The sequence below is a fragment of the Lissotriton helveticus genome, chromosome 1_1, assembly GCF_964261635.1.
Source record: "Lissotriton helveticus chromosome 1_1, aLisHel1.1, whole genome shotgun sequence".
NCBI classification, from domain to species: Eukaryota; Metazoa; Chordata; class Amphibia; order Caudata; family Salamandridae; genus Lissotriton; species Lissotriton helveticus.
This window is the reverse complement of record NC_136057.1, coordinates 1,006,967,127-1,006,979,866: the sequence shown is the minus strand read 5'-3', so window position 1 is coordinate 1,006,979,866 and position 12,740 is coordinate 1,006,967,127.

The following is a 12,740-nucleotide window of genomic DNA, read 5'->3' as shown; positions in this document are numbered from 1 at the left end:
GCTTGTTTGAAAAAGAAAAAAATATTTTACGTAAATAAAGCAATTGCACCCATGTCCACGTCTTAGTGAAAATACATTTGGAAGCAGATAACATACGTTGTAACAATAAATACCCATTTCAAAGGAGAAAAGAGTTTCTTTGAAATGCTTGTGGTGTAGTAAAACATAGTTACAAACTCCAAGAGGTTCAAAATGGCTGACAGAGAAGGAGAAAATATAAAAGGAGTGCCTCAATGTCAGCATGATCAGGGGAAGGGCTGCAATCAAGCCTATCACAATCAACACTTGGTCCATGCTCCAGTCAAAAGGAGAGAACGTGCAGCCAGCACACACTGGCCAATTAGAAGACAACATACAAAGAGTTACAAAGAAGCCAACTGATGTTTATCAATGGACGGGCTGTAAGTCCCTTGTATAAAATATCTCTCGAAAGTGAGAACGCATTAGGGGTAGGCAGAGCTCGTGGAGTTTTACTTCGCTGAATTCCACGGAGCTGCATAAAAACTCAGCAGAATTCTGCATAGTTCCTCCCGCCCCTAATTTTGGCACACAGCACTATGCATGCATGAGTTTTGGTGTACCACATCTTGCGTAGGTTGACAAAAATGCCATGGTGAATACAGGCACTGTGGCTTTTATGAAAATCAAATGCAGGTCCACTATCAGCTATAAACTACTTGCTCGATGAGCGTGTATCTCACGAGAATGGGGCAGCATGTACTTCTATAAATGAGGGGGGTGCACATGACAATCCTACATGCAAGACCCATATTGCATTCTATATTTAAAAAGAGATGCTATTGGCTGATTAGAACAGGCACCTGAACTGCATTCCTCATGAGGCAGCTATGTTAAACAATGCCCCCTCTTTTAGCACTCCTGACCCCTGCACAAAATATCCATAGGAATATAATCTCAGAAAATGCTTACCGCCTCAGAATCTTCAAATCCATACACGTACAAATTGTTGTACATGAACCCAAATCACGGAATAACAACAAAATCAGGATTATACAAACCAGAGGCAGGGGATAGGTGAGAAGGAGGCCTTCATGAGGAGCTCAGCCTGCCATGTCAATTATCATTGGAATCCCCAACCGAGGCAGCGTTCATTCACAATATTTCTATAGTCAACTGGAGGTACATTCTTCTAAAATTCATGGGCCTCATTTATGAGAAAGGACGCATCGCTGCGTGAAAGCAGCAATGCGTCACTTCTCAGTGCGCACTCCTTGTGTCATGATTGATGCGTCATATTTATAATATGATGCATCATGTCGCAAAGGAGTTACAGATACATCACTATTTCTGACGTATCTGTAGGCGCAAAAGTGACGCATTGCTGGAGTGTGTCACAAAAGTGACGCAACTCCAGCAATGTGTACTTTCACATGGGCAAGTCCCATGTTGTTAGTGCCTGCATCAGTCTTACGCCTGCAATGATGCAGGCGTAAGATTTTGATGCATTAGCGGCTAAGAAATGGCACAGTGAAATCTATAGATTTCACTGCGTCACTTCCATGACCCTTTCTTGCGTCAAAACGCCCCCCTTGCATACATTATACCTGGCGCAGGTATAATATGGTGCAAGGGTTTACAAAGTGACGCATCTACCTAGATGCATCACTTTGTAAATATGGCGCAACAAGGCGCATTTTTTACGCCACTGGTGCATCACAAAAAGTGACCCACCGGTGGCGTAAAAGTGACGCACAGCCTCATAAATGAGGCCCCATGTTGCATAGCACCAAACATAACACCTTGCAGCAACTTCACAGCATTTTGTGGCATACCGAATGGGTGTATAATATATCAACTTTTCTAGAGTAAAATGGGGCTTCCTCCTTTATCGATTTAGGAAAAAAGCTGCCTTAATCATTGCACAAGTTTCACGTGTTCCTTTCCCAATACCCCCTCTGCAATCACTACATTCAATTCATAATGGTCAGGTTTAGGCAGGAGGGAGGGTTGTAGGACAGAGGCACATGTGGTCAGGTTTAGGCAGGAGGGAGGGTTGTAGGACAGAGGCACATGTGCCTCTGCGATCCAGCCCGAACCACAAATGCATCTTAACCATGACCCTTTCTTGCGTCAAAACGCCCCCCTTGCATACATTATACCTGGCGCAGGTATAATATGGTGCAAGGGTTTACAAAGTGACGCATCTACCTAGATGCATCACTTTGTAAATATGGCGCAACAAGGCGCATTTTTTACGCCACTGGTGCATCACAAAAAGTGACCCACCGGTGGCGTAAAAGTGACGCACAGCCTCATAAATGAGGCCCCATGTTGCATAGCACCAAACATAACACCTTGCAGCAACTTCACAGCATTTTGTGGCATACCGAATGGGTGTATAATATATCAACTTTTCTAGAGTAAAATGGGGCTTCCTCCTTTATCGATTTAGGAAAAAAGCTGCCTTAATCATTGCACAAGTTTCACGTGTTCCTTTCCCAATACCCCCTCTGCAATCACTACATTCAATTCATAATGGTCAGGTTTAGGCAGGAGGGAGGGTTGTAGGACAGAGGCACATGTGCCTCTGCGATCCAGCCCGAACCACAAATGCATCTTAACCATGCATTCCTTTACCACGCATGACTTTACCATGCAATTTCATTGAAAAGGCATGATTGGTAAGGGGATATGGGTGGTTAAATTTGCCACTACCTGACCCCCATTCCCCTCTTAAAATTCTATCCACCCTACCGCGCCCCCCACCCCACCCTGAGGACAACACCAATCTGTCCTGCCCTTGAAACTACCCCTTCCCCACCCTCCGCCCTACGACCCAAAACCCTGCCCCCTTTTAAAAAAAACTAACCTGACACACCCTTCAACCTCCACCCTGAGGCCTTACACTTTCACCTGCGCTGCCTGTAAAACTACCGCTACCCCCTTCCCCCACCCTGAGGCCTAAAACCCTTCCCCCTTTAAAAAAAACTACCCAGACCCCCCTTACCCTGAGCTCTAAAACCTCCCCTCACCACTAAACTCCCAGACTCAGCCCCAGTACGTAAAACAAACCCAATCCCCTCACTCTGAGCCCTAAAACCTACCCTCACTTCTCAATCCCTTCAAACCCAGACCAGCCCTGAAAACTACCCCAACCCCCTCCCCGCCAGCCCTAAAACTGAAAGCCCTGACCCCTTTCCAAAAATGACCCCGACGTCCCATCCCCAGGCCTGAGCCCTAAAACTGACCCGAATCCTTTCAAACTGACCCCACCCAAACCCCACTTTCCTGTCCACGTCCAGAGCTTCCTCTCCCGACACGTACTGTCAGTCTCCCCACCCACCCGGACAGCATGACTATGCACTGCCTTAACCACACATGTATGTGGTTAAGGCATTTGCATGCTTAAGGCAAGTGTGGTTTAGCTTGCGGGGGAAACAGCATGTGTGGCTCAACCCTTGTAGTAAAGGACATTTCCCCAGTGGGAGATCTGTAAAAAAATATAGACATATTCGCCTTACCTGTTCTTGCACCCGGTAGTTCTTGAAGAAAGAAGAGCACAACCAGCAGCAAATTCGACGTCCGGCACGCCCATGCCTGACAGTGTCCACTTGTGTACGGGATACATTGACCCATGTCGAGAGAAATAGTGTGGGAAGAAGGTTTTCAGTTTCATGCTGCTAAGGGTTGGGCTCTTTCCTGAGCCAGCTAGAACCTCAAAGAACCATGCGCCTAAACCTGGGTGCTGCGGTGCTCGGCTCCTGTTGTTTAGACTTTGGATGTAGTTAGCTCTCTCAGTCGAAGACAAACTAGGGCAATGATGAAACTGTAGTTTATTTAGGGCCTGTTATTAGAATAGTCCTCTCCTCTTCAGTACCCCGTCTTGTAACTTCAACTTATTGACTCTTCTGGCAAAACAGAATAACAAAAGCAGACAAAATAAAGTGTCCGCCACTGCTTTAAGGAGACATTCAGGAATCAGTGGGGTAGAGAGGGTTGGGATAGAGAACGAAGCTAGAATACCTTCCTCATTGAACTACTAACCTGTCAGTCCCTCGTGTAGGCTGGGAATTCCAAGACACCAAACCCTAACAGTTCATGTGCCAGACGTAAGTGGCGGAAATGTTTCAGCTCATGTGGGTAGTGGTCGCCTAATTACTGGCTGGTAGCCGTGCATGCAAGTGTTCAAACTCCCTTTATTCGAAAGCCCAAGCGAATCTTTGGCATGTTCCCATTAGCACTTGTTAAAATACGGTGCCAACAGTATAAACAAGTCATAAATGTTAAATTCCTCAAATTCTAGGTTGGGACAAATAACCTCTGCTACCAGGCAGTGGGAGGAGTTTTTGTCGAACTCTGTATTCCAAGCGGAGTGGCAAACCTCTGCAAACTCCAACGGCAGTGCAGTTTTCCGCCTACCCCTAGAGTGCATGCGGTGCATGCGCTGTCGCAGGTTAGAACTACAAATGAAGAGGGTACTCAAAAAAGTGTAGTCTAGCTTCCTCATAAGTAGCTGGGGAAGAGCATCAATAAGGAGGCCCGAAGAGATATATGCTTCAGACATCATTTCATAACCATTTACATAGGGAAGAAAAAGCGTCCATTGCAATATTCATGACCTCTTAAATCAAGGTTTCATACACTATGAACTGCACATGTGCAAACAATTGCTTACGGTTTTACCAATTTATCTCAGCAGCTATTTAAAGTCATCTGAAGTTTGGAGGATCTAAGAGTTGTTGAGCTTATCTTCCTGTTAATCCTTTCTTGACCTTAATGATTATCAAAATATCATGGGTTTTTCAAAACTGGGGATTACTGGGCTATACAGCATTTAGTAAATTATCTCAGATGGAGAACGAGGGTCACCCCTAAGGAAAACTAGTAACGCTTCTATCAAGTAATCGAAAAAGCCATCAACCGCCAACTCACAGGGCACCTGGAGAACAACAAACTTCTGGACATTTCCCAGTCCAGACTCTGCACCAACCACAGAACCGACACTGCCCACATTGCTGCCACGGACTACATCAGATTACTCTTTGACCAAGAGGAAATGGCGGCCCTGAACCTCCTCGACCACTCAGCAGCATTTGACACTGTGTCCCACCACAACCTTATCAAGAGACTCCATCATATTATAATCCAAGGAAACTCCCACAGATGGATCACCTGCTTCCTCACTGGATGAACCCAGAGAACCCGCCTCCCTTCTACACCACGGAACGCAAGAGCATCATCTGCAGTATACCTCAAGGCTCATCCCTCGGCCCCACCCTGTTCAACACCTACATGACACCCCTTGGCCAACATTTTAGAACCCTTGGACTTAACATCATTTCCTACGCCGACGACGCCAAACTCATCCTCTCGCTAGTAGAAGAGCCCTCCACCAAGAGAGCCAACTTCCATCTCCCTCAAAAAGACACATCTTTATTCGTACTCCACACACCTCATACATACTATCGCCTACAAAGAACATATATAGGTATCCAACACCTATGGATATAATCTTTTGTTAAGGTTTCCAAATCAAAATCATCCCATCAAATTCATTTTTATATTGATCTACATAATTTGTATTGCTTTCTCATGTTTTCCTTTAAGCTTCCAGTGTGGGGCCTGTCATGTCAGATGGTAAGGTCAGATAGTAATGTCCTTCCAATTGTGGTTCCAAACATTGTGCCAACGCACATTTTGGTGTAATACAGCAAACACTGTACACCTTCTTCAGGACACTAGCAATCACCCACCCTCAACCAACATTGTTGACATGGGAGTTGGCACAATAACCTACAAACATGATACAATAAAGTAAATATTACAAAGGACTCCTCTTAATGTGTGCATAAATAACAATAATAAAACACTCCCTTATGTGTTCAACCAAGCCACAATATCCCCACAACAGTGAATTTGATATCATGCAATAAGTGTACACCCTTAAGGGAAATATTACCCATGCATAACTCTAACACTATATATAGCACCCACTTATTAAAACACCAATCATGCAAAATTACCACAACAACTCATCATTCAGCCACCCTTCTTCATGACATTTCACCTCACTCTTTATTACTGTAGATATTGAAAGTGAGATATATAGATCTCTCTTCCTTTTCCCGAAAACTGGAATAAAAAACAACAAAATGCATTGTGCCTCCTGTTTTATCTCATTAAAATGGCAATACAATTAGATATAAGCCTCTAAATTTTTTTTTTTTTTTTTTTTTTAAACCTTTATTGTACAGAAGGCGCTCACAGATACGGGCCTACAACCCACCGGGCCGGCCACCACAATAAAATGACATATTAGGCAATACAGGAGTGACAACAGGATTTCTAAATAGCTCATATGAAGGCAAAGGTAACAATTCTTCGAGCCGCCATCACGGACAGGATAAGAGTAGGTTAATTTTATAATAGAAAAAGGGGGTTTCGCAGGATAAGGACAATCTGTAGAGTCCAGAGGGCCGCGGTGGGCCGTGAGCAAGCCGAAGTTTCGAGTACAGGAAAAGACCAAAAGAACAGTCACATTTTGGCAAAGGCAGAACATGAGTCCCACATCAATAACAATCACAATCGCTGCTCAACGCCCTCCCACCACTACCATGGCACATAATAGTAAAACAGCGAAAAGTACGCTTACAAAACTAAAAGCCCTCCGTACAGTAACCCAAGAAAGGAAAAGAAAAATGAGGGGGGGGAAAGGGAAAATAAGGGAGGAAAAGGACATCGGACAAAAGGAGGGGGAAAGTGAGGGCGCAGTGTCAGTGCACGCCCCCCACGGCCAACAAAGCACCCAATACTAATTCGGCACAAGGAATTAGCGGCAACAGGAGAAACGGATGCGTAGTAAACCAAGACAGCAGACATACCAAAAGGGCCATGCCAGCAAAAAAACCCCGGGGGGCGACGCGCCGACACCGCGTCACGAAATTAGGGGATACATAAGAGCCATAGAACCAAAAGAGGAACAAAGGAAGATACAATAAAACAGACCCACCCACCACCCTGCACAGCCCACCCTGCACCCCTGCAGAAGGCTATGGCCTACCCCCCAGCAGCGTGCCTGTCGCCCTAATTAGAACCCGAAATATAGAAGAAATATAGAAAGAAAGAATCACGTAGATAAAAAAAAAGGGGGGGGGAAGGGAAAACAGGGAAAAACAGCGGGAGAGGAGCCACAGAATCAAAACCCCTTCGGCTCCCACCCCCCCACCCGAGAATATTCAGAACCCACGGGAAGATGGTATATACATGGATAAGCTCCAGGAACGTTAAGAAGTATCAAACAGATTCATACAATTATAAACGGATCACCCAACCATACCACAAAATAACAGTCCACAGAGGCAAGATCAGCTCAACCCTGTCCTCGTTTTTCGCAAACTGTAGTCGTCCAACGAAGCAGGAAACAGATCACATGGAAAATGAGGTGAATAACAGGGAGTCGAGTCACAAATACACTCAAGTCATAGCGATCGCGACACGGATGATCCAGAAAGTACAGTACACACCTCGGGCAAAGCAGGCACAGTTCCGAAGAGAACCCGGAGAAAGCCGGTCCAGCGGCACAGTCACAGGATCTTCGTTCGGCCATGCGAGGCAAAGGAGGAAAAGGAGACCCATCAAGGGCGGTCCAGACGGGATCCGGCTGGCGAACCTCCGGAGCAGAAGGAGGCACAGGATGAAGAAGGGCAGCGGACTTCCGCACATCCACACCAACAGCAGCCCCCAGGTCCACGACCCCAAGGAAAGTTCCAGCAGCACACAACAGAGATGAAGCCGCACAAACCGGAGGGGGCCCGGCAGGCCCAGCAAAGGGACCTCTCTCCAGGATAGAAATAGGTGCGGTCCTGGGCGCCCCCCAGGAGCGCAGGGCGGCGAGGATGTCGCCAAGTGTAGGATCACCTTTGCAGTATTCAGAAACCGTGCCGTGCGGCGGATCCGCATCGCCGGTCCCAGCAAGGCCGAGAGTCATGGGGCCGGCCGCCATCTTAGAAGCCCGGCGGGGCCGCTGCAAACACCAACCCCCGCCCGGATACCAACGGGGCCAAATAGGATACCGGCAGCCACCGGCGGAGGTGCCACCAGGGCAGGAAGAGGGGCCACCAGAAGAAGGCGATACGCCGGCACCCCACACGCCGCCGGCACCGTTCTCCGAGCCCGGGCGGAGGCACTCAAAATGGCCGGGTCGGAGAACAAAGGGGAGACGAGCCAGATGTACGATTAACCCCGTCCAAGGAAGGCAGCGCCCCAACACCAGGCCGCAGGACCGCCGGACCAGGCCCGGGGGGGCCGCAATCGGTCTATTAGCACATCGGCCTCTCCGACCGACTCCACACCACCACCAAGGGCCGGCCACCGCACCCCGTCCAGACCGGGCGCCGCCAAGGAGTGCCAGGCCCGGCCGCTCCGGAGGCCCCGAAGCAGACAGGGGCGCAACTCAGGATCCGTGACACCCAGGAACCACCGGAGCAAACGGTAAGCGCCTGTGAGGTATCGTCGTTCCACTGCACATCGTAGAATACTTCCCGGGGCAGGATAAAGTACAGGATAGTTGTTGCAGACAGGAGAGTGAACGGAGCCGAGCTAAAACGCGGCCATCTCGGACGCGAGCTTGGCTCCTCCCCAAGCCTCTAAATTTAACCAGATTACCTGCAATGTGTGATCCTCTTGATCTAAACAAATATTGCAAGAGGCACCTGAATCCAATTCCTATTTAACAATCTGGTTTTACTCCACAAAAGGCCCCATCAAATATATGCAGTAATAGTATGCTAGGGACTGTTTCGTGGGGATATCGGAATTGGGCAGTCAGGACCCTTGGTATCCCTATATAGTCACTTTGGTTTAGACATTCTCGATGTTTATACAAATTATTGAGAGAGCCTGTTTCTTTGAGAGAAGGATGAGGCATACTCTGCCTATATCTGTATTCTTTTTGTAGGAATAACATCCAGCATATGTTTGATGGGGCCTTTTGTTGATTAAAACCAGGATGTCTTAGAGGAATTCGATTCAGGTGCCTCTTACGATATTTATTTAGATCAAGAGGATTACCCATGGCAGGTAATCTGTTTAAAAGTAAAGCCTATTTCCAATGTTATTGCCATTTTAACAAGATAACTAACACTTGATTGATAGAAAGCACAATGCATTTTTTTGATGTTTACTCCAGTTATCAAGAAAAGATCAAGATCTTAAGTAATATGGTGTGAGTTAGCAAGGACGTGGAGATGGGTGTCTGATTTTTTGAGTAGGTGGAATAATTTTGCACGATTGGTCATTGGTTAAATCGGTGCTACATATACAGATAGAGATATGCATTGGTAATGTTTCACTTAGGGGTGTACACTTATTGCATGTTTGCAAATTTACTGCTTAGCAGATATCGTGGCTTGTTTCAATACGTAAGTGGTGTTGGGAATGTTTTAATATTATTTGTATTTTATATTTGTAATATTTACTTTAATCTATCATGTTTCTAGGTTATTGTTTCATCTCCTATGTCAACCCTGTTAGTTTTAGGTGGATAGGTGTCCTGAAGAAGCCGTACAGTGCTTGCTGGATTTCACCAAAACGAGTGTCGGCACATCTTTTGGACCCATGATTGGAAGGACATTACCATCTGAAATGACAGGCCCAACACTGGGTGTCTAACGAAGAACCATGAGAAAGGATTTCAAATGATGTAGATCAATATAAAATGAATTTCATTGGATGGTTTCAATTTGGAAACCTTAACAAAAGATTATATTTATTAGTGTTGGATACCTGTATATGTCCTTTTTAGGAGATAGTATGTATGGGATGTATGGCGTATGAATGATGATGGGCCTTTTTAAGGGGGATAGATTTATGAGATGTGGGATGATTGTAGTAATCTAGGTTTTGAGATTCGTACAATGATGAAAAATAAATGGCATATTGAACTATGTATTATATGATGATCCATTGTCTAAAGATTTATTTGTCCTCATAAATATGGTTTTATATGACCACTTGATTTTACATGAAATATGTTAATGTTATGACCTAGATTATGCATGTAAAATGACTGGAAGACGAATTTTGATTATATTGTTTTGCCCTGTTCTGCTTCCTTAATCGGTTTTTCAGGGGCTCTCTGTGTGGTTTTTCAATCTGTGGCACTTCCACCGGAGCTTTCGACCTCCTCGGCCACCAAATGCAGAATTCCACAGTGCTCGTTACTCCCCCCAAGGCTGTTTAAAATCTAGATATGCCTACTGGGCCAGCTGATTAGGTCTATTGGCTGTTTGGACAGTCTCTAATGTAGACGAGGGACGACACACCACTAATTGTGTGTTTTGACAACCATCTGCTTAAATCTCAGTTAGTCTGACTAAATGCTTGCATGAAGTCCAACCATGGATGTCGAGATTTACTAGGTAACAACTTTGAGTGATGGCAAAGGAACCTATGGGTCCCAGCCATGGGAGAAGCTCACACCCCAGCACCAAAGCCAAATGCTTAGGAGTTCTGTTAAATAAAGATACTTCCTTCCAGATTAATGCAGTCACTTCAGCATGCTCCTGCTCACTAATACTTCTTTGAAAAGTTCTCCTGTTCTCACCATTGTTTCTCTTCAAGTTCAGGCGGTGTTGCCATATGTTTTTATTGAGAATTGATTACTGAAAAAGCTCTACCTGAATCCACCTAAACTAAGCTGCATAAGATACAGAATGTGGCAACAAGGAAAGCAAATAGCCTGCGAAAATACTTTCTCTACTAAACCGGAATTCATGAATTAAACTCTATTGGTTTCAAGGAGAGAATTCTCTTTTTAAATGATTCAGTCAGTACTTCCCGGTGAGAAACCTGCTTTCCAGTTCGCACCTTCTCTTCTCTAATCCTTGTTTTAAACTTCGTTTGCTTGGTTCTCAGCTCATTACCTTCTTTTGTTGCTTAAGAACATGTACCCACACCTTGCATTCTGAAAGGCCTTAAAAAGTAGATATTTTTCTTTAACTTGTTTTTATTTGAGTCTTATGCTTTTATTGTCCTATCGTTTCATAGTGCCTAAATGCCTAGGTTGGTAAACATTCACTCTACTAAAATAAATCAAATCAAAATAATTTTAGCTTTCATAACACATGTTGCTGACTAAGTTCTGTATCCAATGTCAAGCACTTGACTCATGGTTGCAGGAGCCTGACTATACATTGTGGAAGAAAATAAGCAATATTGTCACCGGGGCTGATGCATATGTCAGATGCGGTACACCTTGGGACCAGCTGAAAGAATAGATAGAATCCATCATATCACAGGACCACCGATTCCTGCTTCAAGAACCTGGGCTGTAGAATATCACCGTTGATGGTGTTATATGTGCCAGCGCTCCAATAACATCTCTGTACAAAATCGTTCTCAGGCTGTGCCCAGGAGCATCTGTAGCTCTTCAAGAGCAGAAACCTGACCGAAAGAGTATGAAGACACGTCAATAAGCTCTGACTCTGAAGGAAAAGTGTGTTGAAAATTGACCTGTAAATCCTCTGATCTTGGAATACCTTTCCAGAAGAAGCGTCAATATTCCTTTCAGATCAGCAGACTCACTGAGTATTTTGAGGAAGCCTACGTAACTTCCCAGCTACAAGGTCAGATCGGGTCTGGCTGCGCATTGGAAAATGTATCCATTGAATGGACTTGTGCTTGGGTCCTTGGTCACTGGGCTGAATCGAGTAGGATCTCAGCCTTTCACTTTCAAACGACTTTGATTGTTCTTTCTAGGGAACATGATTTAGGTGGATGTCAAGTGGCCTAAACAGACATGGGGAGAATTGCTAACAGGCCAACTCCTCTGAAACGTGTGTGGGAATGGGCTTCTTAAGTCACATGGCAGACCTGTGCATCTGAAAGACCTTTACAGATACACAGGCAGAGTGAGTCTGATCGGACCAGAATCGGAGCAGAATCATTTTCATCTTTTAGCCCTTGTGCGAATGTCCAGTTGTTTATTCTGTTTATGAACACTCTCAAGTAAGGGCACTTATAGAGAGATTAAGTGATTCCCCCAGGGTCACACGGTTTAGATGAAAAGGTACACTAGAAATAGTATTCAGGCCTGATGGGATCACAGTGAGACGAGTAATTATTAGACCAGGGGCCTGATTCACAGAGGTAAATTTACACTGTTGTGCAAGTTTACTTTTTTCCATTATTCCCAAACTATGATTTAACAGTAACTTTACGATTGCAGAGATTCTGCAGTCAAGCAGAGAACTCGGCACACAGTTAGGCCTGCCCTATCTTTTTAGTTTGTGAATACCGAAAAAGAGTAAACTTACACATAAGAGTAAGTTTACCTTTGTGAATCAGGCCTCAGATGTTTTTGATTTTTCAATCATAAATCTTGTACACACCATTATAATTTGTTTTAGCTAAGGCTAAAAGCAAAGAAAAATACTCAACTAAAGCTTAGTGAACCAGTTCCAAAGGTTTGTTTGAGGATATCAGCTGGTAGCCTTTTCACAGAAGCCGAAGAAGACTGGTTTAAGAATTAGTGTTAACCCGTGGAATTTTATGAGAAATATATATATAAATATATCCTTGGGGGTCTTGAAAACCAAATACCACATTTTCACTCATGTTGGTCATATTAAAGCATTTCCTTTGAAATGTACCTTAGTAGTCTTCACAAATCTAGAATGTTAGAGAGGCGTTCTGTGTTGTAATTCATGGGTTAATTGCTTTACCACAGCCTACAAAATATTCTCTGTTTTAAAAAAAAAGTTTTTATTTGTATACATGTA